The sequence below is a fragment of the Astyanax mexicanus genome, unplaced genomic scaffold (assembly GCF_023375975.1).
Source record: "Astyanax mexicanus isolate ESR-SI-001 unplaced genomic scaffold, AstMex3_surface scaffold_105, whole genome shotgun sequence".
In the NCBI taxonomy this organism is placed as follows: domain Eukaryota; kingdom Metazoa; phylum Chordata; class Actinopteri; order Characiformes; family Acestrorhamphidae; genus Astyanax; species Astyanax mexicanus.
In genome coordinates this window covers 1-17,582 of record NW_026040031.1, presented here as the reverse complement: position 1 = coordinate 17,582, position 17,582 = coordinate 1, and the positions used below count along the sequence as shown (strand labels likewise).

The window sequence follows — 17,582 nt, the reverse complement described above, 5'->3', positions numbered from 1 at the left end:
ACAAGACCATGGTAATGGAAGCAAGAGGGGAAAAGCTTACAGCACCTGGTATTCCCAGGTGGTCTCCCATCCAAGTACTAACCAGGCCAAACCCTGCTTAGCTTCCGAGATCAGACGAGATCGGGCGTTCTCAGGGTAGTGTGACCGTAAGCCATTGCAGAGCTCTCATCAAGACTACTTATGCAACTTCATCTATGTTGGGTTTCAGATAACAAACTAGTAATGTATAACAAGACCATGGTAATGGAAGCAAGAGGGGAAAAGCTTACAGCACCTGGTATTCCCAGGTGGTCTCCCATCCAAGTACTAACCAGGCCAAACCCTGCTTAGCTTCCGAGATCAGACGAGATCGGGCGTTCTCAGGGTAGTGTGACCGTAAGCCATTGCAGAGCTCTCATCAAGACTACTTATGCAACTTCATCTATGTTGGGTTTCAGATAACAAACTAGTAATGTATAACAAGACCATGGTAATGGAAGCAAGAGGGGAAAAGCTTACAGCACCTGGTATTCCCAGGTGGTCTCCCATCCAAGTACTAACCAGGCCAAACCCTGCTTAGCTTCCGAGATCAGACGAGATTGGGCGTTCTCAGGGTAGTGTGACCGTAAGCCATTGCAGAGCTCTCATCAAGACTACTTATGCAACTTCATCTATGTTGGGTTTCAGATAACAAACTAGTAATGTATAACAAGACCATGGTAATGGAAGCAAGAGGGGAAAAGCTTACAGCACCTGGTATTCCCAGGTGGTCTCCCATCCAAGTACTAACCAGGCCAAACCCTGCTTAGCTTCCGAGATCAGACGAGATCGGGCGTTCTCAGGGTAGTGTGACCGTAAGCCATTGCAGAGCTCTCATCAAGACTACTTATGCAACTTCATCTATGTTGGGTTTCAGATAACAAACTAGTAATGTATAACAAGACCATGGTAATGGAAGCAAGAGGGGAAAAGCTTACAGCACCTGGTATTCCCAGGTGGTCTCCCATCCAAGTACTAACCAGGCCAAACCCTGCTTAGCTTCCGAGATCAGACGAGATCGGGCGTTCTCAGGGTAGTGTGACCGTAAGCCATTGCAGAGCTCTCATCAAGACTACTTATGCAACTTCATCTATGTTGGGTTTCAGATAACAAACTAGTAATGTATAACAAGACCATGGTAATGGAAGCAAGAGGGGAAAAAAAAGCTTACAGCACCTGGTATTCCCAGGTGGTCTCCCATCCAAGTACTAACCAGGCCAAACCCTGCTTAGCTTCCGAGATCAGACGAGATCGGGCGTTCTCAGGGTAGTGTGACCGTAAGCCATTGCAGAGTTCTCATCAAGACTACTTATGCAACTTCATCTATGATGGGTTTCAGATAACAAACTAGTAATGTATAACAAGACCATGGTAATGGAAGCAAGAGGGGAAAAGCTTACAGCACCTGGTATTCCCAGGTGGTCTCCCATCCAAGTACTAACCAGGCCAAACCCTGCTTAGCTTCCGAGATCAGACGAGCTCGGGCGTTCTCAGGGTAGTGTGACCGTAAGCCATTGCAGAGCTCTCATCAAGACTACTTATGCAACTTCATCCATGTTGGGTTTCAGATAACAAACTAGTAATGTATAACAAGACCATGGTAATGGAAGCTAGAGGGAAAAGCTTACAGCACCTGGTATTCCCAGGTGGTCTCCCATCCAAGTACTAACCAGGCCAAACCCTGCTTAGCTTCCGAGACCAGACGAGATCGGGCGTTCTCAGGGTAGTGTGACCGTAAGCCATTGCAGAGCTCTCATCAAGACTACTTATGCAACTTCATCTATGTTGGGTTTCAGATAACAAACTAGTAATGTATAACAAGACCATGGTAATGGAAGCAAGAGGGGAAAAGCTTACAGCACCTGGTATTCCCAGGTGGTCTCCCATCCAAGTACTAACCAGGCCAAACCCTGCTTAGCTTCCGAGATCAGACGAGATCGGGCGTTCTCAGGGTAGTGTGACCGTAAGCCATTGCAGAGCTCTCATCAAGACTACTTATGCAACTTCATCTATGTTGGGTTTCAGATAATAAACTAGTAATGTATAACAAGACCATGGCAATGGAAGCAAGAGGGGAAAAGCTTACAGCACCTGGTATTCCCAGGTGGTCTCCCATCCAAGTACTAACCAGGCCAAACCCTGCTTAGCTTCCGAGATCAGACGAGATCGGGCGTTCTCAGGGTAGTGTGACCCTAAGCCATTGCAGAGTTCTCATCAAGACTACTTATGCAACTTCGTCTATGATGGGTTTCAGATAACAAACTAGTAATGTATAACAAGACCATGGTAATGGAAGCAAGAGGGGAAAAGCTTACAGCACCTGGTATTCCCAGGTGGTCTCCATCCAAGTACTAACCAGGCCAAACCCTGCTTAGCTTCCGAGATCAGACGAGCTCGGGCGTTCTCAGGGTAGTGTGACCGTAAGCCATTGCAGAGCTCTCATCAAGACTACTTATGCAACTTCATCCATGTTGGGTTTCAGATAACAACTAGTAATGTATAACAAGACCATGGTAATGGAAGCAAGAGGGGAAAAGCTTACAGCACCTGGTATTCCCAGGTGGTCTCCCATCCAAGTACTAACCAGGCCAAACCCTGCTTAGCTTCCGAGATCAGACGAGATCGGGCGTTCTCAGGGTAGTGTGACCGTAAGCCATTGCAGAGCTCTCATCAAGACTACTTATGCAACTTCATCTATGTTGGGTTTCAGATAACAAACTAGTAATGTATAACAAGACCATGGTAATGGAAGCAAGAGGGGAAAAGCTTACAGCACCTGGTATTCCCAGGTGGTCTCCCATCCAAGTACTAACCAGGCCAAACCCTGCTTAGCTTCCGAGATCAGACGAGATCGGGCGTTCTCAGGGTAGTGTGACCGTAAGCCATTGCAGAGCTCTCATCAAGACTACTTATGCAACTTCATCTATGTTGGGTTTCAGATAACAAACTAGTAATGTATAACAAGACCATGGTAATGGAAGCAAGAGGGGAAAAGCTTACAGCACCTGGTATTCCCAGGTGGTCTCCCATCCAAGTACTAACCAGGCCAAACCCTGCTTAGCTTCCGAGATCAGACGAGATCGGGCGTTCTCAGGGTAGTGTGACCGTAAGCCATTGCAGAGCTCTCATCAAGACTACTTATGCAACTTCATCTATGTTGGGTTTCAGATAACAAACTAGTAATGTATAACAAGACCATGGTAATGGAAGCAAGAGGGGAAAAGCTTACAGCACCTGGTATTCCCAGGTGGTCTCCCATCCAAGTACTAACCAGGCCAAACCCTGCTTAGCTTCCGAGATCAGACGAGATCGGGCGTTCTCAGGGTAGTGTGACCGTAAGCCATTGCAGAGCTCTCATCAAGACTACTTATGCAACTTCATCTATGTTGGGTTTCAGATAACAAACTAGTAATGTATAACAAGACCATGGTAATGGAAGCAAGAGGGGAAAAGCTTACAGCACCTGGTATTCCCAGGTGGTCTCCCATCCAAGTACTAACCAGGCCAAACCCTGCTTAGCTTCCGAGATCAGACGAGATCGGGCGTTCTCAGGGTAGTGTGACCGTAAGCCATTGCAGAGCTCTCATCAAGACTACTTATGCAACTTCATCTATGTTGGGTTTCAGATAACAAACTAGTAATGTATAACAAGACCATGGTAATGGAAGCAAGAGGGGAAAAGCTTACAGCACCTGGTATTCCCAGGTGGTCTCCCATCCAAGTACTAACCAGGCCAAACCCTGCTTAGCTTCCGAGATCAGACGAGATCGGGCGTTCTCAGGGTAGTGTGACCGTAAGCCATTGCAGAGCTCTCATCAAGACTACTTATGCAACTTCATCTATGTTGGGTTTCAGATAACAAACTAGTAATGTATAACAAGACCATGGTAATGGAAGCAAGAGGGGAAAAGCTTACAGCACCTGGTATTCCCAGGTGGTCTCCCATCCAAGTACTAACCAGGCCAAACCCTGCTTAGCTTCCGAGATCAGACGAGATCGGGCGTTCTCAGGGTAGTGTGACCGTAAGCCATTGCAGAGCTCTCATCAAGACTACTTATGCAACTTCATCTATGTTGGGTTTCAGATAACAAACTAGTAATGTATAACAAGACCATGGTAATGGAAGCAAGAGGGGAAAAGCTTACAGCACCTGGTATTCCCAGGTGGTCTCCCATCCAAGTACTAACCAGGCCAAACCCTGCTTAGCTTCCGAGATCAGACGAGATCGGGCGTTCTCAGGGTAGTGTGACCGTAAGCCATTGCAGAGCTCTCATCAAGACTACTTATGCAACTTCATCTATGTTGGGTTTCAGATAACAAACTAGTAATGTATAACAAGACCATGGTAATGGAAGCAAGAGGGGAAAAGCTTACAGCACCTGGTATTCCCAGGTGGTCTCCCATCCAAGTACTAACCAGGCCAAACCCTGCTTAGCTTCCGAGATCAGACGAGATCGGGCGTTCTCAGGGTAGTGTGACCGTAAGCCATTGCAGAGCTCTCATCAAGACTACTTATGCAACTTCATCTATGTTGGGTTTCAGATAACAAACTAGTAATGTATAACAAGACCATGGTAATGGAAGCAAGAGGGGAAAAGCTTACAGCACCTGGTATTCCCAGGTGGTCTCCCATCCAAGTACTAACCAGGCCAAACCCTGCTTAGCTTCCGAGATCAGACGAGATCGGGCGTTCTCAGGGTAGTGTGACCGTAAGCCATTGCAGAGCTCTCATCAAGACTACTTATGCAACTTCATCTATGTTGGGTTTCAGATAACAAACTAGTAATGTATAACAAGACCATGGTAATGGAAGCAAGAGGGGAAAAGCTTACAGCACCTGGTATTCCCAGGTGGTCTCCCATCCAAGTACTAACCAGGCCAAACCCTGCTTAGCTTCCGAGATCAGACGAGATCGGGCGTTCTCAGGGTAGTGTGACCGTAAGCCATTGCAGAGCTCTCATCAAGACTACTTATGCAACTTCATCTATGTTGGGTTTCAGATAACAAACTAGTAATGTATAACAAGACCATGGTAATGGAAGCAAGAGGGGAAAAGCTTACAGCACCTGGTATTCCCAGGTGGTCTCCCATCCAAGTACTAACCAGGCCAAACCCTGCTTAGCTTCCGAGATCAGACGAGATCGGGCGTTCTCAGGGTAGTGTGACCGTAAGCCATTGCAGAGCTCTCATCAAGACTACTTATGCAACTTCATCTATGTTGGGTTTCAGATAACAAACTAGTAATGTATAACAAGACCATGGTAATGGAAGCAAGAGGGGAAAAGCTTACAGCACCTGGTATTCCCAGGTGGTCTCCCATCCAAGTACTAACCAGGCCAAACCCTGCTTAGCTTCCGAGATCAGACGAGATCGGGCGTTCTCAGGGTAGTGTGACCGTAAGCCATTGCAGAGCTCTCATCAAGACTACTTATGCAACTTCATCTATGTTGGGTTTCAGATAACAAACTAGTAATGTATAACAAGACCATGGTAATGGAAGCAAGAGGGGAAAAGCTTACAGCACCTGGTATTCCCAGGTGGTCTCCCATCCAAGTACTAACCAGGCCAAACCCTGCTTAGCTTCCGAGATCAGACGAGATCGGGCGTTCTCAGGGTAGTGTGACCGTAAGCCATTGCAGAGCTCTCATCAAGACTACTTATGCAACTTCATCTATGTTGGGTTTCAGATAACAAACTAGTAATGTATAACAAGACCATGGTAATGGAAGCAAGAGGGGAAAAGCTTACAGCACCTGGTATTCCCAGGTGGTCTCCCATCCAAGTACTAACCAGGCCAAACCCTGCTTAGCTTCCGAGATCAGACGAGATCGGGCGTTCTCAGGGTAGTGTGACCGTAAGCCATTGCAGAGCTCTCATCAAGACTACTTATGCAACTTCATCTATGTTGGGTTTCAGATAACAAACTAGTAATGTATAACAAGACCATGGTAATGGAAGCAAGAGGGGAAAAGCTTACAGCACCTGGTATTCCCAGGTGGTCTCCCATCCAAGTACTAACCAGGCCAAACCCTGCTTAGCTTCCGAGATCAGACGAGATCGGGCGTTCTCAGGGTAGTGTGACCGTAAGCCATTGCAGAGCTCTCATCAAGACTACTTATGCAACTTCATCTATGTTGGGTTTCAGATAACAAACTAGTAATGTATAACAAGACCATGGTAATGGAAGCAAGAGGGGAAAAGCTTACAGCACCTGGTATTCCCAGGTGGTCTCCCATCCAAGTACTAACCAGGCCAAACCCTGCTTAGCTTCCGAGATCAGACGAGATCGGGCGTTCTCAGGGTAGTGTGACCGTAAGCCATTGCAGAGCTCTCATCAAGACTACTTATGCAACTTCATCTATGTTGGGTTTCAGATAACAAACTAGTAATGTATAACAAGACCATGGTAATGGAAGCAAGAGGGGAAAAGCTTACAGCACCTGGTATTCCCAGGTGGTCTCCCATCCAAGTACTAACCAGGCCAAACCCTGCTTAGCTTCCGAGATCAGACGAGATCGGGCGTTCTCAGGGTAGTGTGACCGTAAGCCATTGCAGAGCTCTCATCAAGACTACTTATGCAACTTCATCTATGTTGGGTTTCAGATAACAAACTAGTAATGTATAACAAGACCATGGTAATGGAAGCAAGAGGGGAAAAGCTTACAGCACCTGGTATTCCCAGGTGGTCTCCCATCCAAGTACTAACCAGGCCAAACCCTGCTTAGCTTCCGAGATCAGACGAGATCGGGCGTTCTCAGGGTAGTGTGACCGTAAGCCATTGCAGAGCTCTCATCAAGACTACTTATGCAACTTCATCTATGTTGGGTTTCAGATAACAAACTAGTAATGTATAACAAGACCATGGTAATGGAAGCAAGAGGGGAAAAGCTTACAGCACCTGGTATTCCCAGGTGGTCTCCCATCCAAGTACTAACCAGGCCAAACCCTGCTTAGCTTCCGAGATCAGACGAGATCGGGCGTTCTCAGGGTAGTGTGACCGTAAGCCATTGCAGAGCTCTCATCAAGACTACTTATGCAACTTCATCTATGTTGGGTTTCAGATAACAAACTAGTAATGTATAACAAGACCATGGTAATGGAAGCAAGAGGGGAAAAGCTTACAGCACCTGGTATTCCCAGGTGGTCTCCCATCCAAGTACTAACCAGGCCAAACCCTGCTTAGCTTCCGAGATCAGACGAGATCGGGCGTTCTCAGGGTAGTGTGACCGTAAGCCATTGCAGAGCTCTCATCAAGACTACTTATGCAACTTCATCTATGTTGGGTTTCAGATAACAAACTAGTAATGTATAACAAGACCATGGTAATGGAAGCAAGAGGGGAAAAGCTTACAGCACCTGGTATTCCCAGGTGGTCTCCCATCCAAGTACTAACCAGGCCAAACCCTGCTTAGCTTCCGAGATCAGACGAGATCGGGCGTTCTCAGGGTAGTGTGACCGTAAGCCATTGCAGAGCTCTCATCAAGACTACTTATGCAACTTCATCTATGTTGGGTTTCAGATAACAAACTAGTAATGTATAACAAGACCATGGTAATGGAAGCAAGAGGGGAAAAGCTTACAGCACCTGGTATTCCCAGGTGGTCTCCCATCCAAGTACTAACCAGGCCAAACCCTGCTTAGCTTCCGAGATCAGACGAGATCGGGCGTTCTCAGGGTAGTGTGACCGTAAGCCATTGCAGAGCTCTCATCAAGACTACTTATGCAACTTCATCTATGTTGGGTTTCAGATAACAAACTAGTAATGTATAACAAGACCATGGTAATGGAAGCAAGAGGGGAAAAGCTTACAGCACCTGGTATTCCCAGGTGGTCTCCCATCCAAGTACTAACCAGGCCAAACCCTGCTTAGCTTCCGAGATCAGACGAGATCGGGCGTTCTCAGGGTAGTGTGACCGTAAGCCATTGCAGAGCTCTCATCAAGACTACTTATGCAACTTCATCTATGTTGGGTTTCAGATAACAAACTAGTAATGTATAACAAGACCATGGTAATGGAAGCAAGAGGGGAAAAGCTTACAGCACCTGGTATTCCCAGGTGGTCTCCCATCCAAGTACTAACCAGGCCAAACCCTGCTTAGCTTCCGAGATCAGACGAGATCGGGCGTTCTCAGGGTAGTGTGACCGTAAGCCATTGCAGAGCTCTCATCAAGACTACTTATGCAACTTCATCTATGTTGGGTTTCAGATAACAAACTAGTAATGTATAACAAGACCATGGTAATGGAAGCAAGAGGGGAAAAGCTTACAGCACCTGGTATTCCCAGGTGGTCTCCCATCCAAGTACTAACCAGGCCAAACCCTGCTTAGCTTCCGAGATCAGACGAGATCGGGCGTTCTCAGGGTAGTGTGACCGTAAGCCATTGCAGAGCTCTCATCAAGACTACTTATGCAACTTCATCTATGTTGGGTTTCAGATAACAAACTAGTAATGTATAACAAGACCATGGTAATGGAAGCAAGAGGGGAAAAGCTTACAGCACCTGGTATTCCCAGGTGGTCTCCCATCCAAGTACTAACCAGGCCAAACCCTGCTTAGCTTCCGAGATCAGACGAGATCGGGCGTTCTCAGGGTAGTGTGACCGTAAGCCATTGCAGAGCTCTCATCAAGACTACTTATGCAACTTCATCTATGTTGGGTTTCAGATAACAAACTAGTAATGTATAACAAGACCATGGTAATGGAAGCAAGAGGGGAAAAGCTTACAGCACCTGGTATTCCCAGGTGGTCTCCCATCCAAGTACTAACCAGGCCAAACCCTGCTTAGCTTCCGAGATCAGACGAGATCGGGCGTTCTCAGGGTAGTGTGACCGTAAGCCATTGCAGAGCTCTCATCAAGACTACTTATGCAACTTCATCTATGTTGGGTTTCAGATAACAAACTAGTAATGTATAACAAGACCATGGTAATGGAAGCAAGAGGGGAAAAGCTTACAGCACCTGGTATTCCCAGGTGGTCTCCCATCCAAGTACTAACCAGGCCAAACCCTGCTTAGCTTCCGAGATCAGACGAGATCGGGCGTTCTCAGGGTAGTGTGACCGTAAGCCATTGCAGAGCTCTCATCAAGACTACTTATGCAACTTCATCTATGTTGGGTTTCAGATAACAAACTAGTAATGTATAACAAGACCATGGTAATGGAAGCAAGAGGGGAAAAGCTTACAGCACCTGGTATTCCCAGGTGGTCTCCCATCCAAGTACTAACCAGGCCAAACCCTGCTTAGCTTCCGAGATCAGACGAGATCGGGCGTTCTCAGGGTAGTGTGACCGTAAGCCATTGCAGAGCTCTCATCAAGACTACTTATGCAACTTCATCTATGTTGGGTTTCAGATAACAAACTAGTAATGTATAACAAGACCATGGTAATGGAAGCAAGAGGGGAAAAGCTTACAGCACCTGGTATTCCCAGGTGGTCTCCCATCCAAGTACTAACCAGGCCAAACCCTGCTTAGCTTCCGAGATCAGACGAGATCGGGCGTTCTCAGGGTAGTGTGACCGTAAGCCATTGCAGAGCTCTCATCAAGACTACTTATGCAACTTCATCTATGTTGGGTTTCAGATAACAAACTAGTAATGTATAACAAGACCATGGTAATGGAAGCAAGAGGGGAAAAGCTTACAGCACCTGGTATTCCCAGGTGGTCTCCCATCCAAGTACTAACCAGGCCAAACCCTGCTTAGCTTCCGAGATCAGACGAGATCGGGCGTTCTCAGGGTAGTGTGACCGTAAGCCATTGCAGAGCTCTCATCAAGACTACTTATGCAACTTCATCTATGTTGGGTTTCAGATAACAAACTAGTAATGTATAACAAGACCATGGTAATGGAAGCAAGAGGGGAAAAGCTTACAGCACCTGGTATTCCCAGGTGGTCTCCCATCCAAGTACTAACCAGGCCAAACCCTGCTTAGCTTCCGAGATCAGACGAGATCGGGCGTTCTCAGGGTAGTGTGACCGTAAGCCATTGCAGAGCTCTCATCAAGACTACTTATGCAACTTCATCTATGTTGGGTTTCAGATAACAAACTAGTAATGTATAACAAGACCATGGTAATGGAAGCAAGAGGGGAAAAGCTTACAGCACCTGGTATTCCCAGGTGGTCTCCCATCCAAGTACTAACCAGGCCAAACCCTGCTTAGCTTCCGAGATCAGACGAGATCGGGCGTTCTCAGGGTAGTGTGACCGTAAGCCATTGCAGAGCTCTCATCAAGACTACTTATGCAACTTCATCTATGTTGGGTTTCAGATAACAAACTAGTAATGTATAACAAGACCATGGTAATGGAAGCAAGAGGGGAAAAGCTTACAGCACCTGGTATTCCCAGGTGGTCTCCCATCCAAGTACTAACCAGGCCAAACCCTGCTTAGCTTCCGAGATCAGACGAGATCGGGCGTTCTCAGGGTAGTGTGACCGTAAGCCATTGCAGAGCTCTCATCAAGACTACTTATGCAACTTCATCTATGTTGGGTTTCAGATAACAAACTAGTAATGTATAACAAGACCATGGTAATGGAAGCAAGAGGGGAAAAGCTTACAGCACCTGGTATTCCCAGGTGGTCTCCCATCCAAGTACTAACCAGGCCAAACCCTGCTTAGCTTCCGAGATCAGACGAGATCGGGCGTTCTCAGGGTAGTGTGACCGTAAGCCATTGCAGAGCTCTCATCAAGACTACTTATGCAACTTCATCTATGTTGGGTTTCAGATAACAAACTAGTAATGTATAACAAGACCATGGTAATGGAAGCAAGAGGGGAAAAGCTTACAGCACCTGGTATTCCCAGGTGGTCTCCCATCCAAGTACTAACCAGGCCAAACCCTGCTTAGCTTCCGAGATCAGACGAGATCGGGCGTTCTCAGGGTAGTGTGACCGTAAGCCATTGCAGAGCTCTCATCAAGACTACTTATGCAACTTCATCTATGTTGGGTTTCAGATAACAAACTAGTAATGTATAACAAGACCATGGTAATGGAAGCAAGAGGGGAAAAGCTTACAGCACCTGGTATTCCCAGGTGGTCTCCCATCCAAGTACTAACCAGGCCAAACCCTGCTTAGCTTCCGAGATCAGACGAGATCGGGCGTTCTCAGGGTAGTGTGACCGTAAGCCATTGCAGAGCTCTCATCAAGACTACTTATGCAACTTCATCTATGTTGGGTTTCAGATAACAAACTAGTAATGTATAACAAGACCATGGTAATGGAAGCAAGAGGGGAAAAGCTTACAGCACCTGGTATTCCCAGGTGGTCTCCCATCCAAGTACTAACCAGGCCAAACCCTGCTTAGCTTCCGAGATCAGACGAGATCGGGCGTTCTCAGGGTAGTGTGACCGTAAGCCATTGCAGAGCTCTCATCAAGACTACTTATGCAACTTCATCTATGTTGGGTTTCAGATAACAAACTAGTAATGTATAACAAGACCATGGTAATGGAAGCAAGAGGGGAAAAGCTTACAGCACCTGGTATTCCCAGGTGGTCTCCCATCCAAGTACTAACCAGGCCAAACCCTGCTTAGCTTCCGAGATCAGACGAGATCGGGCGTTCTCAGGGTAGTGTGACCGTAAGCCATTGCAGAGCTCTCATCAAGACTACTTATGCAACTTCATCTATGTTGGGTTTCAGATAACAAACTAGTAATGTATAACAAGACCATGGTAATGGAAGCAAGAGGGGAAAAGCTTACAGCACCTGGTATTCCCAGGTGGTCTCCCATCCAAGTACTAACCAGGCCAAACCCTGCTTAGCTTCCGAGATCAGACGAGATCGGGCGTTCTCAGGGTAGTGTGACCGTAAGCCATTGCAGAGCTCTCATCAAGACTACTTATGCAACTTCATCTATGTTGGGTTTCAGATAACAAACTAGTAATGTATAACAAGACCATGGTAATGGAAGCAAGAGGGGAAAAGCTTACAGCACCTGGTATTCCCAGGTGGTCTCCCATCCAAGTACTAACCAGGCCAAACCCTGCTTAGCTTCCGAGATCAGACGAGATCGGGCGTTCTCAGGGTAGTGTGACCGTAAGCCATTGCAGAGCTCTCATCAAGACTACTTATGCAACTTCATCTATGTTGGGTTTCAGATAACAAACTAGTAATGTATAACAAGACCATGGTAATGGAAGCAAGAGGGGAAAAGCTTACAGCACCTGGTATTCCCAGGTGGTCTCCCATCCAAGTACTAACCAGGCCAAACCCTGCTTAGCTTCCGAGATCAGACGAGATCGGGCGTTCTCAGGGTAGTGTGACCGTAAGCCATTGCAGAGCTCTCATCAAGACTACTTATGCAACTTCATCTATGTTGGGTTTCAGATAACAAACTAGTAATGTATAACAAGACCATGGTAATGGAAGCAAGAGGGGAAAAGCTTACAGCACCTGGTATTCCCAGGTGGTCTCCCATCCAAGTACTAACCAGGCCAAACCCTGCTTAGCTTCCGAGATCAGACGAGATCGGGCGTTCTCAGGGTAGTGTGACCGTAAGCCATTGCAGAGCTCTCATCAAGACTACTTATGCAACTTCATCTATGTTGGGTTTCAGATAACAAACTAGTAATGTATAACAAGACCATGGTAATGGAAGCAAGAGGGGAAAAGCTTACAGCACCTGGTATTCCCAGGTGGTCTCCCATCCAAGTACTAACCAGGCCAAACCCTGCTTAGCTTCCGAGATCAGACGAGATCGGGCGTTCTCAGGGTAGTGTGACCGTAAGCCATTGCAGAGCTCTCATCAAGACTACTTATGCAACTTCATCTATGTTGGGTTTCAGATAACAAACTAGTAATGTATAACAAGACCATGGTAATGGAAGCAAGAGGGGAAAAGCTTACAGCACCTGGTATTCCCAGGTGGTCTCCCATCCAAGTACTAACCAGGCCAAACCCTGCTTAGCTTCCGAGATCAGACGAGATCGGGCGTTCTCAGGGTAGTGTGACCGTAAGCCATTGCAGAGCTCTCATCAAGACTACTTATGCAACTTCATCTATGTTGGGTTTCAGATAACAAACTAGTAATGTATAACAAGACCATGGTAATGGAAGCAAGAGGGGAAAAGCTTACAGCACCTGGTATTCCCAGGTGGTCTCCCATCCAAGTACTAACCAGGCCAAACCCTGCTTAGCTTCCGAGATCAGACGAGATCGGGCGTTCTCAGGGTAGTGTGACCGTAAGCCATTGCAGAGCTCTCATCAAGACTACTTATGCAACTTCATCTATGTTGGGTTTCAGATAACAAACTAGTAATGTATAACAAGACCATGGTAATGGAAGCAAGAGGGGAAAAGCTTACAGCACCTGGTATTCCCAGGTGGTCTCCCATCCAAGTACTAACCAGGCCAAACCCTGCTTAGCTTCCGAGATCAGACGAGATCGGGCGTTCTCAGGGTAGTGTGACCGTAAGCCATTGCAGAGCTCTCATCAAGACTACTTATGCAACTTCATCTATGTTGGGTTTCAGATAACAAACTAGTAATGTATAACAAGACCATGGTAATGGAAGCAAGAGGGGAAAAGCTTACAGCACCTGGTATTCCCAGGTGGTCTCCCATCCAAGTACTAACCAGGCCAAACCCTGCTTAGCTTCCGAGATCAGACGAGATCGGGCGTTCTCAGGGTAGTGTGACCGTAAGCCATTGCAGAGCTCTCATCAAGACTACTTATGCAACTTCATCTATGTTGGGTTTCAGATAACAAACTAGTAATGTATAACAAGACCATGGTAATGGAAGCAAGAGGGGAAAAGCTTACAGCACCTGGTATTCCCAGGTGGTCTCCCATCCAAGTACTAACCAGGCCAAACCCTGCTTAGCTTCCGAGATCAGACGAGATCGGGCGTTCTCAGGGTAGTGTGACCGTAAGCCATTGCAGAGCTCTCATCAAGACTACTTATGCAACTTCATCTATGTTGGGTTTCAGATAACAAACTAGTAATGTATAACAAGACCATGGTAATGGAAGCAAGAGGGGAAAAGCTTACAGCACCTGGTATTCCCAGGTGGTCTCCCATCCAAGTACTAACCAGGCCAAACCCTGCTTAGCTTCCGAGATCAGACGAGATCGGGCGTTCTCAGGGTAGTGTGACCGTAAGCCATTGCAGAGCTCTCATCAAGACTACTTATGCAACTTCATCTATGTTGGGTTTCAGATAACAAACTAGTAATGTATAACAAGACCATGGTAATGGAAGCAAGAGGGGAAAAGCTTACAGCACCTGGTATTCCCAGGTGGTCTCCCATCCAAGTACTAACCAGGCCAAACCCTGCTTAGCTTCCGAGATCAGACGAGATCGGGCGTTCTCAGGGTAGTGTGACCGTAAGCCATTGCAGAGCTCTCATCAAGACTACTTATGCAACTTCATCTATGTTGGGTTTCAGATAACAAACTAGTAATGTATAACAAGACCATGGTAATGGAAGCAAGAGGGGAAAAGCTTACAGCACCTGGTATTCCCAGGTGGTCTCCCATCCAAGTACTAACCAGGCCAAACCCTGCTTAGCTTCCGAGATCAGACGAGATCGGGCGTTCTCAGGGTAGTGTGACCGTAAGCCATTGCAGAGCTCTCATCAAGACTACTTATGCAACTTCATCTATGTTGGGTTTCAGATAACAAACTAGTAATGTATAACAAGACCATGGTAATGGAAGCAAGAGGGGAAAAGCTTACAGCACCTGGTATTCCCAGGTGGTCTCCCATCCAAGTACTAACCAGGCCAAACCCTGCTTAGCTTCCGAGATCAGACGAGATCGGGCGTTCTCAGGGTAGTGTGACCGTAAGCCATTGCAGAGCTCTCATCAAGACTACTTATGCAACTTCATCTATGTTGGGTTTCAGATAACAAACTAGTAATGTATAACAAGACCATGGTAATGGAAGCAAGAGGGGAAAAGCTTACAGCACCTGGTATTCCCAGGTGGTCTCCCATCCAAGTACTAACCAGGCCAAACCCTGCTTAGCTTCCGAGATCAGACGAGATCGGGCGTTCTCAGGGTAGTGTGACCGTAAGCCATTGCAGAGCTCTCATCAAGACTACTTATGCAACTTCATCTATGTTGGGTTTCAGATAACAAACTAGTAATGTATAACAAGACCATGGTAATGGAAGCAAGAGGGGAAAAGCTTACAGCACCTGGTATTCCCAGGTGGTCTCCCATCCAAGTACTAACCAGGCCAAACCCTGCTTAGCTTCCGAGATCAGACGAGATCGGGCGTTCTCAGGGTAGTGTGACCGTAAGCCATTGCAGAGCTCTCATCAAGACTACTTATGCAACTTCATCTATGTTGGGTTTCAGATAACAAACTAGTAATGTATAACAAGACCATGGTAATGGAAGCAAGAGGGGAAAAGCTTACAGCACCTGGTATTCCCAGGTGGTCTCCCATCCAAGTACTAACCAGGCCAAACCCTGCTTAGCTTCCGAGATCAGACGAGATCGGGCGTTCTCAGGGTAGTGTGACCGTAAGCCATTGCAGAGCTCTCATCAAGACTACTTATGCAACTTCATCTATGTTGGGTTTCAGATAACAAACTAGTAATGTATAACAAGACCATGGTAATGGAAGCAAGAGGGGAAAAGCTTACAGCACCTGGTATTCCCAGGTGGTCTCCCATCCAAGTACTAACCAGGCCAAACCCTGCTTAGCTTCCGAGATCAGACGAGATCGGGCGTTCTCAGGGTAGTGTGACCGTAAGCCATTGCAGAGCTCTCATCAAGACTACTTATGCAACTTCATCTATGTTGGGTTTCAGATAACAAACTAGTAATGTATAACAAGACCATGGTAATGGAAGCAAGAGGGGAAAAGCTTACAGCACCTGGTATTCCCAGGTGGTCTCCCATCCAAGTACTAACCAGGCCAAACCCTGCTTAGCTTCCGAGATCAGACGAGATCGGGCGTTCTCAGGGTAGTGTGACCGTAAGCCATTGCAGAGCTCTCATCAAGACTACTTATGCAACTTCATCTATGTTGGGTTTCAGATAACAAACTAGTAATGTATAACAAGACCATGGTAATGGAAGCAAGAGGGGAAAAGCTTACAGCACCTGGTATTCCCAGGTGGTCTCCCATCCAAGTACTAACCAGGCCAAACCCTGCTTAGCTTCCGAGATCAGACGAGATCGGGCGTTCTCAGGGTAGTGTGACCGTAAGCCATTGCAGAGCTCTCATCAAGACTACTTATGCAACTTCATCTATGTTGGGTTTCAGATAACAAACTAGTAATGTATAACAAGACCATGGTAATGGAAGCAAGAGGGGAAAAGCTTACAGCACCTGGTATTCCCAGGTGGTCTCCCATCCAAGTACTAACCAGGCCAAACCCTGCTTAGCTTCCGAGATCAGACGAGATCGGGCGTTCTCAGGGTAGTGTGACCGTAAGCCATTGCAGAGCTCTCATCAAGACTACTTATGCAACTTCATCTATGTTGGGTTTCAGATAACAAACTAGTAATGTATAACAAGACCATGGTAATGGAAGCAAGAGGGGAAAAGCTTACAGCACCTGGTATTCCCAGGTGGTCTCCCATCCAAGTACTAACCAGGCCAAACCCTGCTTAGCTTCCGAGATCAGACGAGATCGGGCGTTCTCAGGGTAGTGTGACCGTAAGCCATTGCAGAGCTCTCATCAAGACTACTTATGCAACTTCATCTATGTTGGGTTTCAGATAACAAACTAGTAATGTATAACAAGACCATGGTAATGGAAGCAAGAGGGGAAAAGCTTACAGCACCTGGTATTCCCAGGTGGTCTCCCATCCAAGTACTAACCAGGCCAAACCCTGCTTAGCTTCCGAGATCAGACGAGATCGGGCGTTCTCAGGGTAGTGTGACCGTAAGCCATTGCAGAGCTCTCATCAAGACTACTTATGCAACTTCATCTATGTTGGGTTTCAGATAACAAACTAGTAATGTATAACAAGACCATGGTAATGGAAGCAAGAGGGGAAAAGCTTACAGCACCTGGTATTCCCAGGTGGTCTCCCATCCAAGTACTAACCAGGCCAAACCCTGCTTAGCTTCCGAGATCAGACGAGATCGGGCGTTCTCAGGGTAGTGTGACCGTAAGCCATTGCAGAGCTCTCATCAAGACTACTTATGCAACTTCATCTATGTTGGGTTTCAGATAACAAACTAGTAATGTATAACAAGACCATGGTAATGGAAGCAAGAGGGGAAAAGCTCTACAGCACCTGGTATTCCCAGGTGGTCTCCCATCCAAGTACTAACCAGGCCAAACCCTGCTTAGCTTCCGAGATCAGACGAGATCGGGCGTTCTCAGGGTAGTGTGACCGTAAGCCATTGCAGAGCTCTCATCAAGACTACTTATGCAACTTCATCTATGTTGGGTTTCAGATAACAAACTAGTAATGTATAACAAGACCATGGTAATGGAAGCAAGAGGGGAAAAGCTTACAGCACCTGGTATTCCCAGGTGGTCTCCCATCCAAGTACTAACCAGGCCAAACCCTGCTTAGCTTCCGAGATCAGACGAGATCGGGCGTTCTCAGGGTAGTGTGACCGTAAGCCATTGCAGAGCTCTCATCAAGACT

The 17,582-nt window shown here is 46.8% G+C and overlaps 77 non-coding genes across 77 annotated transcripts; all 77 read right to left on the bottom strand.

The window, feature by feature from the left end:
- Positions 1-33: 33 nt before the first annotated feature.
- LOC125788587 (5S ribosomal RNA) lies at positions 34-152 on the bottom strand. The gene has a single exon (XR_007429645.1). It is a non-coding gene; the product is annotated as a 5S ribosomal RNA (ribosomal RNA).
- A 110-nt stretch (positions 153-262) lies between these two features.
- On the bottom strand, positions 263-381 carry LOC125788586 (5S ribosomal RNA). The gene has a single exon (XR_007429644.1). It is a non-coding gene; the product is annotated as a 5S ribosomal RNA (ribosomal RNA).
- Positions 382-491: 110 nt separating this feature from the next.
- Positions 492-610, bottom strand: LOC125788662 (5S ribosomal RNA). The gene has a single exon (XR_007429715.1). It is a non-coding gene; the product is annotated as a 5S ribosomal RNA (ribosomal RNA).
- A 110-nt stretch (positions 611-720) lies between these two features.
- On the bottom strand, positions 721-839 carry LOC125788585 (5S ribosomal RNA). The gene has a single exon (XR_007429643.1). It is a non-coding gene; the product is annotated as a 5S ribosomal RNA (ribosomal RNA).
- Positions 840-949: 110 nt separating this feature from the next.
- LOC125788584 (5S ribosomal RNA) lies at positions 950-1,068 on the bottom strand. The gene has a single exon (XR_007429642.1). It is a non-coding gene; the product is annotated as a 5S ribosomal RNA (ribosomal RNA).
- Positions 1,069-1,182: 114 nt separating this feature from the next.
- On the bottom strand, positions 1,183-1,301 carry LOC125788583 (5S ribosomal RNA). Its single transcript, XR_007429641.1, has one exon. It is a non-coding gene; the product is annotated as a 5S ribosomal RNA (ribosomal RNA).
- A 110-nt stretch (positions 1,302-1,411) lies between these two features.
- LOC125788660 (5S ribosomal RNA) lies at positions 1,412-1,530 on the bottom strand. Its single transcript, XR_007429714.1, has one exon. It is a non-coding gene; the product is annotated as a 5S ribosomal RNA (ribosomal RNA).
- A 109-nt stretch (positions 1,531-1,639) lies between these two features.
- LOC125788658 (5S ribosomal RNA) lies at positions 1,640-1,758 on the bottom strand. The gene has a single exon (XR_007429712.1). It is a non-coding gene; the product is annotated as a 5S ribosomal RNA (ribosomal RNA).
- A 110-nt stretch (positions 1,759-1,868) lies between these two features.
- Positions 1,869-1,987, bottom strand: LOC125788582 (5S ribosomal RNA). The gene has a single exon (XR_007429640.1). It is a non-coding gene; the product is annotated as a 5S ribosomal RNA (ribosomal RNA).
- Positions 1,988-2,097: 110 nt separating this feature from the next.
- Positions 2,098-2,216, bottom strand: LOC125788659 (5S ribosomal RNA). Its single transcript, XR_007429713.1, has one exon. It is a non-coding gene; the product is annotated as a 5S ribosomal RNA (ribosomal RNA).
- A 110-nt stretch (positions 2,217-2,326) lies between these two features.
- Positions 2,327-2,444, bottom strand: LOC125788666 (5S ribosomal RNA). Its single transcript, XR_007429719.1, has one exon. It is a non-coding gene; the product is annotated as a 5S ribosomal RNA (ribosomal RNA).
- Positions 2,445-2,553: 109 nt separating this feature from the next.
- Positions 2,554-2,672, bottom strand: LOC125788580 (5S ribosomal RNA). Its single transcript, XR_007429638.1, has one exon. It is a non-coding gene; the product is annotated as a 5S ribosomal RNA (ribosomal RNA).
- A 110-nt stretch (positions 2,673-2,782) lies between these two features.
- Positions 2,783-2,901, bottom strand: LOC125788579 (5S ribosomal RNA). The gene has a single exon (XR_007429637.1). It is a non-coding gene; the product is annotated as a 5S ribosomal RNA (ribosomal RNA).
- Positions 2,902-3,011: 110 nt separating this feature from the next.
- Positions 3,012-3,130, bottom strand: LOC125788578 (5S ribosomal RNA). The gene has a single exon (XR_007429636.1). It is a non-coding gene; the product is annotated as a 5S ribosomal RNA (ribosomal RNA).
- Positions 3,131-3,240: 110 nt separating this feature from the next.
- On the bottom strand, positions 3,241-3,359 carry LOC125788577 (5S ribosomal RNA). Its single transcript, XR_007429635.1, has one exon. It is a non-coding gene; the product is annotated as a 5S ribosomal RNA (ribosomal RNA).
- Positions 3,360-3,469: 110 nt separating this feature from the next.
- On the bottom strand, positions 3,470-3,588 carry LOC125788575 (5S ribosomal RNA). Its single transcript, XR_007429634.1, has one exon. It is a non-coding gene; the product is annotated as a 5S ribosomal RNA (ribosomal RNA).
- A 110-nt stretch (positions 3,589-3,698) lies between these two features.
- On the bottom strand, positions 3,699-3,817 carry LOC125788574 (5S ribosomal RNA). The gene has a single exon (XR_007429633.1). It is a non-coding gene; the product is annotated as a 5S ribosomal RNA (ribosomal RNA).
- A 110-nt stretch (positions 3,818-3,927) lies between these two features.
- LOC125788573 (5S ribosomal RNA) lies at positions 3,928-4,046 on the bottom strand. Its single transcript, XR_007429632.1, has one exon. It is a non-coding gene; the product is annotated as a 5S ribosomal RNA (ribosomal RNA).
- A 110-nt stretch (positions 4,047-4,156) lies between these two features.
- On the bottom strand, positions 4,157-4,275 carry LOC125788572 (5S ribosomal RNA). The gene has a single exon (XR_007429631.1). It is a non-coding gene; the product is annotated as a 5S ribosomal RNA (ribosomal RNA).
- Positions 4,276-4,385: 110 nt separating this feature from the next.
- Positions 4,386-4,504, bottom strand: LOC125788571 (5S ribosomal RNA). The gene has a single exon (XR_007429630.1). It is a non-coding gene; the product is annotated as a 5S ribosomal RNA (ribosomal RNA).
- Positions 4,505-4,614: 110 nt separating this feature from the next.
- Positions 4,615-4,733, bottom strand: LOC125788570 (5S ribosomal RNA). Its single transcript, XR_007429629.1, has one exon. It is a non-coding gene; the product is annotated as a 5S ribosomal RNA (ribosomal RNA).
- A 110-nt stretch (positions 4,734-4,843) lies between these two features.
- On the bottom strand, positions 4,844-4,962 carry LOC125788568 (5S ribosomal RNA). The gene has a single exon (XR_007429627.1). It is a non-coding gene; the product is annotated as a 5S ribosomal RNA (ribosomal RNA).
- A 110-nt stretch (positions 4,963-5,072) lies between these two features.
- Positions 5,073-5,191, bottom strand: LOC125788567 (5S ribosomal RNA). The gene has a single exon (XR_007429626.1). It is a non-coding gene; the product is annotated as a 5S ribosomal RNA (ribosomal RNA).
- Positions 5,192-5,301: 110 nt separating this feature from the next.
- On the bottom strand, positions 5,302-5,420 carry LOC125788566 (5S ribosomal RNA). The gene has a single exon (XR_007429625.1). It is a non-coding gene; the product is annotated as a 5S ribosomal RNA (ribosomal RNA).
- Positions 5,421-5,530: 110 nt separating this feature from the next.
- On the bottom strand, positions 5,531-5,649 carry LOC125788564 (5S ribosomal RNA). The gene has a single exon (XR_007429624.1). It is a non-coding gene; the product is annotated as a 5S ribosomal RNA (ribosomal RNA).
- A 110-nt stretch (positions 5,650-5,759) lies between these two features.
- LOC125788563 (5S ribosomal RNA) lies at positions 5,760-5,878 on the bottom strand. The gene has a single exon (XR_007429623.1). It is a non-coding gene; the product is annotated as a 5S ribosomal RNA (ribosomal RNA).
- Positions 5,879-5,988: 110 nt separating this feature from the next.
- LOC125788709 (5S ribosomal RNA) lies at positions 5,989-6,107 on the bottom strand. Its single transcript, XR_007429759.1, has one exon. It is a non-coding gene; the product is annotated as a 5S ribosomal RNA (ribosomal RNA).
- Positions 6,108-6,217: 110 nt separating this feature from the next.
- On the bottom strand, positions 6,218-6,336 carry LOC125788708 (5S ribosomal RNA). The gene has a single exon (XR_007429758.1). It is a non-coding gene; the product is annotated as a 5S ribosomal RNA (ribosomal RNA).
- Positions 6,337-6,446: 110 nt separating this feature from the next.
- LOC125788707 (5S ribosomal RNA) lies at positions 6,447-6,565 on the bottom strand. Its single transcript, XR_007429757.1, has one exon. It is a non-coding gene; the product is annotated as a 5S ribosomal RNA (ribosomal RNA).
- A 110-nt stretch (positions 6,566-6,675) lies between these two features.
- LOC125788706 (5S ribosomal RNA) lies at positions 6,676-6,794 on the bottom strand. The gene has a single exon (XR_007429756.1). It is a non-coding gene; the product is annotated as a 5S ribosomal RNA (ribosomal RNA).
- A 110-nt stretch (positions 6,795-6,904) lies between these two features.
- On the bottom strand, positions 6,905-7,023 carry LOC125788705 (5S ribosomal RNA). The gene has a single exon (XR_007429755.1). It is a non-coding gene; the product is annotated as a 5S ribosomal RNA (ribosomal RNA).
- A 110-nt stretch (positions 7,024-7,133) lies between these two features.
- Positions 7,134-7,252, bottom strand: LOC125788703 (5S ribosomal RNA). Its single transcript, XR_007429753.1, has one exon. It is a non-coding gene; the product is annotated as a 5S ribosomal RNA (ribosomal RNA).
- A 110-nt stretch (positions 7,253-7,362) lies between these two features.
- On the bottom strand, positions 7,363-7,481 carry LOC125788702 (5S ribosomal RNA). The gene has a single exon (XR_007429752.1). It is a non-coding gene; the product is annotated as a 5S ribosomal RNA (ribosomal RNA).
- A 110-nt stretch (positions 7,482-7,591) lies between these two features.
- On the bottom strand, positions 7,592-7,710 carry LOC125788701 (5S ribosomal RNA). Its single transcript, XR_007429751.1, has one exon. It is a non-coding gene; the product is annotated as a 5S ribosomal RNA (ribosomal RNA).
- A 110-nt stretch (positions 7,711-7,820) lies between these two features.
- On the bottom strand, positions 7,821-7,939 carry LOC125788700 (5S ribosomal RNA). The gene has a single exon (XR_007429750.1). It is a non-coding gene; the product is annotated as a 5S ribosomal RNA (ribosomal RNA).
- Positions 7,940-8,049: 110 nt separating this feature from the next.
- On the bottom strand, positions 8,050-8,168 carry LOC125788699 (5S ribosomal RNA). Its single transcript, XR_007429749.1, has one exon. It is a non-coding gene; the product is annotated as a 5S ribosomal RNA (ribosomal RNA).
- A 110-nt stretch (positions 8,169-8,278) lies between these two features.
- LOC125788698 (5S ribosomal RNA) lies at positions 8,279-8,397 on the bottom strand. The gene has a single exon (XR_007429748.1). It is a non-coding gene; the product is annotated as a 5S ribosomal RNA (ribosomal RNA).
- A 110-nt stretch (positions 8,398-8,507) lies between these two features.
- On the bottom strand, positions 8,508-8,626 carry LOC125788697 (5S ribosomal RNA). The gene has a single exon (XR_007429747.1). It is a non-coding gene; the product is annotated as a 5S ribosomal RNA (ribosomal RNA).
- A 110-nt stretch (positions 8,627-8,736) lies between these two features.
- LOC125788696 (5S ribosomal RNA) lies at positions 8,737-8,855 on the bottom strand. Its single transcript, XR_007429746.1, has one exon. It is a non-coding gene; the product is annotated as a 5S ribosomal RNA (ribosomal RNA).
- Positions 8,856-8,965: 110 nt separating this feature from the next.
- LOC125788695 (5S ribosomal RNA) lies at positions 8,966-9,084 on the bottom strand. Its single transcript, XR_007429745.1, has one exon. It is a non-coding gene; the product is annotated as a 5S ribosomal RNA (ribosomal RNA).
- Positions 9,085-9,194: 110 nt separating this feature from the next.
- LOC125788693 (5S ribosomal RNA) lies at positions 9,195-9,313 on the bottom strand. Its single transcript, XR_007429744.1, has one exon. It is a non-coding gene; the product is annotated as a 5S ribosomal RNA (ribosomal RNA).
- A 110-nt stretch (positions 9,314-9,423) lies between these two features.
- LOC125788691 (5S ribosomal RNA) lies at positions 9,424-9,542 on the bottom strand. The gene has a single exon (XR_007429742.1). It is a non-coding gene; the product is annotated as a 5S ribosomal RNA (ribosomal RNA).
- Positions 9,543-9,652: 110 nt separating this feature from the next.
- Positions 9,653-9,771, bottom strand: LOC125788690 (5S ribosomal RNA). Its single transcript, XR_007429741.1, has one exon. It is a non-coding gene; the product is annotated as a 5S ribosomal RNA (ribosomal RNA).
- A 110-nt stretch (positions 9,772-9,881) lies between these two features.
- LOC125788689 (5S ribosomal RNA) lies at positions 9,882-10,000 on the bottom strand. Its single transcript, XR_007429740.1, has one exon. It is a non-coding gene; the product is annotated as a 5S ribosomal RNA (ribosomal RNA).
- Positions 10,001-10,110: 110 nt separating this feature from the next.
- LOC125788688 (5S ribosomal RNA) lies at positions 10,111-10,229 on the bottom strand. Its single transcript, XR_007429739.1, has one exon. It is a non-coding gene; the product is annotated as a 5S ribosomal RNA (ribosomal RNA).
- Positions 10,230-10,339: 110 nt separating this feature from the next.
- LOC125788687 (5S ribosomal RNA) lies at positions 10,340-10,458 on the bottom strand. The gene has a single exon (XR_007429738.1). It is a non-coding gene; the product is annotated as a 5S ribosomal RNA (ribosomal RNA).
- A 110-nt stretch (positions 10,459-10,568) lies between these two features.
- LOC125788686 (5S ribosomal RNA) lies at positions 10,569-10,687 on the bottom strand. Its single transcript, XR_007429737.1, has one exon. It is a non-coding gene; the product is annotated as a 5S ribosomal RNA (ribosomal RNA).
- Positions 10,688-10,797: 110 nt separating this feature from the next.
- Positions 10,798-10,916, bottom strand: LOC125788685 (5S ribosomal RNA). The gene has a single exon (XR_007429736.1). It is a non-coding gene; the product is annotated as a 5S ribosomal RNA (ribosomal RNA).
- A 110-nt stretch (positions 10,917-11,026) lies between these two features.
- LOC125788684 (5S ribosomal RNA) lies at positions 11,027-11,145 on the bottom strand. Its single transcript, XR_007429735.1, has one exon. It is a non-coding gene; the product is annotated as a 5S ribosomal RNA (ribosomal RNA).
- A 110-nt stretch (positions 11,146-11,255) lies between these two features.
- LOC125788682 (5S ribosomal RNA) lies at positions 11,256-11,374 on the bottom strand. The gene has a single exon (XR_007429734.1). It is a non-coding gene; the product is annotated as a 5S ribosomal RNA (ribosomal RNA).
- A 110-nt stretch (positions 11,375-11,484) lies between these two features.
- LOC125788681 (5S ribosomal RNA) lies at positions 11,485-11,603 on the bottom strand. Its single transcript, XR_007429733.1, has one exon. It is a non-coding gene; the product is annotated as a 5S ribosomal RNA (ribosomal RNA).
- A 110-nt stretch (positions 11,604-11,713) lies between these two features.
- Positions 11,714-11,832, bottom strand: LOC125788679 (5S ribosomal RNA). The gene has a single exon (XR_007429731.1). It is a non-coding gene; the product is annotated as a 5S ribosomal RNA (ribosomal RNA).
- Positions 11,833-11,942: 110 nt separating this feature from the next.
- Positions 11,943-12,061, bottom strand: LOC125788678 (5S ribosomal RNA). Its single transcript, XR_007429730.1, has one exon. It is a non-coding gene; the product is annotated as a 5S ribosomal RNA (ribosomal RNA).
- A 110-nt stretch (positions 12,062-12,171) lies between these two features.
- LOC125788677 (5S ribosomal RNA) lies at positions 12,172-12,290 on the bottom strand. The gene has a single exon (XR_007429729.1). It is a non-coding gene; the product is annotated as a 5S ribosomal RNA (ribosomal RNA).
- A 110-nt stretch (positions 12,291-12,400) lies between these two features.
- LOC125788676 (5S ribosomal RNA) lies at positions 12,401-12,519 on the bottom strand. The gene has a single exon (XR_007429728.1). It is a non-coding gene; the product is annotated as a 5S ribosomal RNA (ribosomal RNA).
- A 110-nt stretch (positions 12,520-12,629) lies between these two features.
- On the bottom strand, positions 12,630-12,748 carry LOC125788675 (5S ribosomal RNA). Its single transcript, XR_007429727.1, has one exon. It is a non-coding gene; the product is annotated as a 5S ribosomal RNA (ribosomal RNA).
- A 110-nt stretch (positions 12,749-12,858) lies between these two features.
- Positions 12,859-12,977, bottom strand: LOC125788674 (5S ribosomal RNA). Its single transcript, XR_007429726.1, has one exon. It is a non-coding gene; the product is annotated as a 5S ribosomal RNA (ribosomal RNA).
- A 110-nt stretch (positions 12,978-13,087) lies between these two features.
- Positions 13,088-13,206, bottom strand: LOC125788673 (5S ribosomal RNA). The gene has a single exon (XR_007429725.1). It is a non-coding gene; the product is annotated as a 5S ribosomal RNA (ribosomal RNA).
- Positions 13,207-13,316: 110 nt separating this feature from the next.
- On the bottom strand, positions 13,317-13,435 carry LOC125788671 (5S ribosomal RNA). Its single transcript, XR_007429724.1, has one exon. It is a non-coding gene; the product is annotated as a 5S ribosomal RNA (ribosomal RNA).
- Positions 13,436-13,545: 110 nt separating this feature from the next.
- On the bottom strand, positions 13,546-13,664 carry LOC125788670 (5S ribosomal RNA). Its single transcript, XR_007429723.1, has one exon. It is a non-coding gene; the product is annotated as a 5S ribosomal RNA (ribosomal RNA).
- A 110-nt stretch (positions 13,665-13,774) lies between these two features.
- Positions 13,775-13,893, bottom strand: LOC125788669 (5S ribosomal RNA). Its single transcript, XR_007429722.1, has one exon. It is a non-coding gene; the product is annotated as a 5S ribosomal RNA (ribosomal RNA).
- A 110-nt stretch (positions 13,894-14,003) lies between these two features.
- On the bottom strand, positions 14,004-14,122 carry LOC125788667 (5S ribosomal RNA). Its single transcript, XR_007429720.1, has one exon. It is a non-coding gene; the product is annotated as a 5S ribosomal RNA (ribosomal RNA).
- Positions 14,123-14,232: 110 nt separating this feature from the next.
- Positions 14,233-14,351, bottom strand: LOC125788663 (5S ribosomal RNA). The gene has a single exon (XR_007429716.1). It is a non-coding gene; the product is annotated as a 5S ribosomal RNA (ribosomal RNA).
- Positions 14,352-14,461: 110 nt separating this feature from the next.
- Positions 14,462-14,580, bottom strand: LOC125788651 (5S ribosomal RNA). The gene has a single exon (XR_007429705.1). It is a non-coding gene; the product is annotated as a 5S ribosomal RNA (ribosomal RNA).
- A 110-nt stretch (positions 14,581-14,690) lies between these two features.
- On the bottom strand, positions 14,691-14,809 carry LOC125788638 (5S ribosomal RNA). Its single transcript, XR_007429694.1, has one exon. It is a non-coding gene; the product is annotated as a 5S ribosomal RNA (ribosomal RNA).
- A 110-nt stretch (positions 14,810-14,919) lies between these two features.
- LOC125788626 (5S ribosomal RNA) lies at positions 14,920-15,038 on the bottom strand. The gene has a single exon (XR_007429683.1). It is a non-coding gene; the product is annotated as a 5S ribosomal RNA (ribosomal RNA).
- Positions 15,039-15,148: 110 nt separating this feature from the next.
- On the bottom strand, positions 15,149-15,267 carry LOC125788615 (5S ribosomal RNA). Its single transcript, XR_007429672.1, has one exon. It is a non-coding gene; the product is annotated as a 5S ribosomal RNA (ribosomal RNA).
- Positions 15,268-15,377: 110 nt separating this feature from the next.
- On the bottom strand, positions 15,378-15,496 carry LOC125788604 (5S ribosomal RNA). Its single transcript, XR_007429661.1, has one exon. It is a non-coding gene; the product is annotated as a 5S ribosomal RNA (ribosomal RNA).
- Positions 15,497-15,606: 110 nt separating this feature from the next.
- Positions 15,607-15,725, bottom strand: LOC125788592 (5S ribosomal RNA). The gene has a single exon (XR_007429650.1). It is a non-coding gene; the product is annotated as a 5S ribosomal RNA (ribosomal RNA).
- Positions 15,726-15,835: 110 nt separating this feature from the next.
- On the bottom strand, positions 15,836-15,954 carry LOC125788581 (5S ribosomal RNA). The gene has a single exon (XR_007429639.1). It is a non-coding gene; the product is annotated as a 5S ribosomal RNA (ribosomal RNA).
- Positions 15,955-16,064: 110 nt separating this feature from the next.
- LOC125788569 (5S ribosomal RNA) lies at positions 16,065-16,183 on the bottom strand. The gene has a single exon (XR_007429628.1). It is a non-coding gene; the product is annotated as a 5S ribosomal RNA (ribosomal RNA).
- A 110-nt stretch (positions 16,184-16,293) lies between these two features.
- On the bottom strand, positions 16,294-16,412 carry LOC125788704 (5S ribosomal RNA). Its single transcript, XR_007429754.1, has one exon. It is a non-coding gene; the product is annotated as a 5S ribosomal RNA (ribosomal RNA).
- Positions 16,413-16,522: 110 nt separating this feature from the next.
- LOC125788692 (5S ribosomal RNA) lies at positions 16,523-16,641 on the bottom strand. Its single transcript, XR_007429743.1, has one exon. It is a non-coding gene; the product is annotated as a 5S ribosomal RNA (ribosomal RNA).
- Positions 16,642-16,751: 110 nt separating this feature from the next.
- Positions 16,752-16,870, bottom strand: LOC125788680 (5S ribosomal RNA). The gene has a single exon (XR_007429732.1). It is a non-coding gene; the product is annotated as a 5S ribosomal RNA (ribosomal RNA).
- Positions 16,871-16,980: 110 nt separating this feature from the next.
- On the bottom strand, positions 16,981-17,099 carry LOC125788668 (5S ribosomal RNA). Its single transcript, XR_007429721.1, has one exon. It is a non-coding gene; the product is annotated as a 5S ribosomal RNA (ribosomal RNA).
- Positions 17,100-17,210: 111 nt separating this feature from the next.
- LOC125788665 (5S ribosomal RNA) lies at positions 17,211-17,329 on the bottom strand. The gene has a single exon (XR_007429718.1). It is a non-coding gene; the product is annotated as a 5S ribosomal RNA (ribosomal RNA).
- Positions 17,330-17,439: 110 nt separating this feature from the next.
- On the bottom strand, positions 17,440-17,558 carry LOC125788562 (5S ribosomal RNA). Its single transcript, XR_007429622.1, has one exon. It is a non-coding gene; the product is annotated as a 5S ribosomal RNA (ribosomal RNA).
- Between the last annotated feature and the right edge of the window lie 24 nt (positions 17,559-17,582).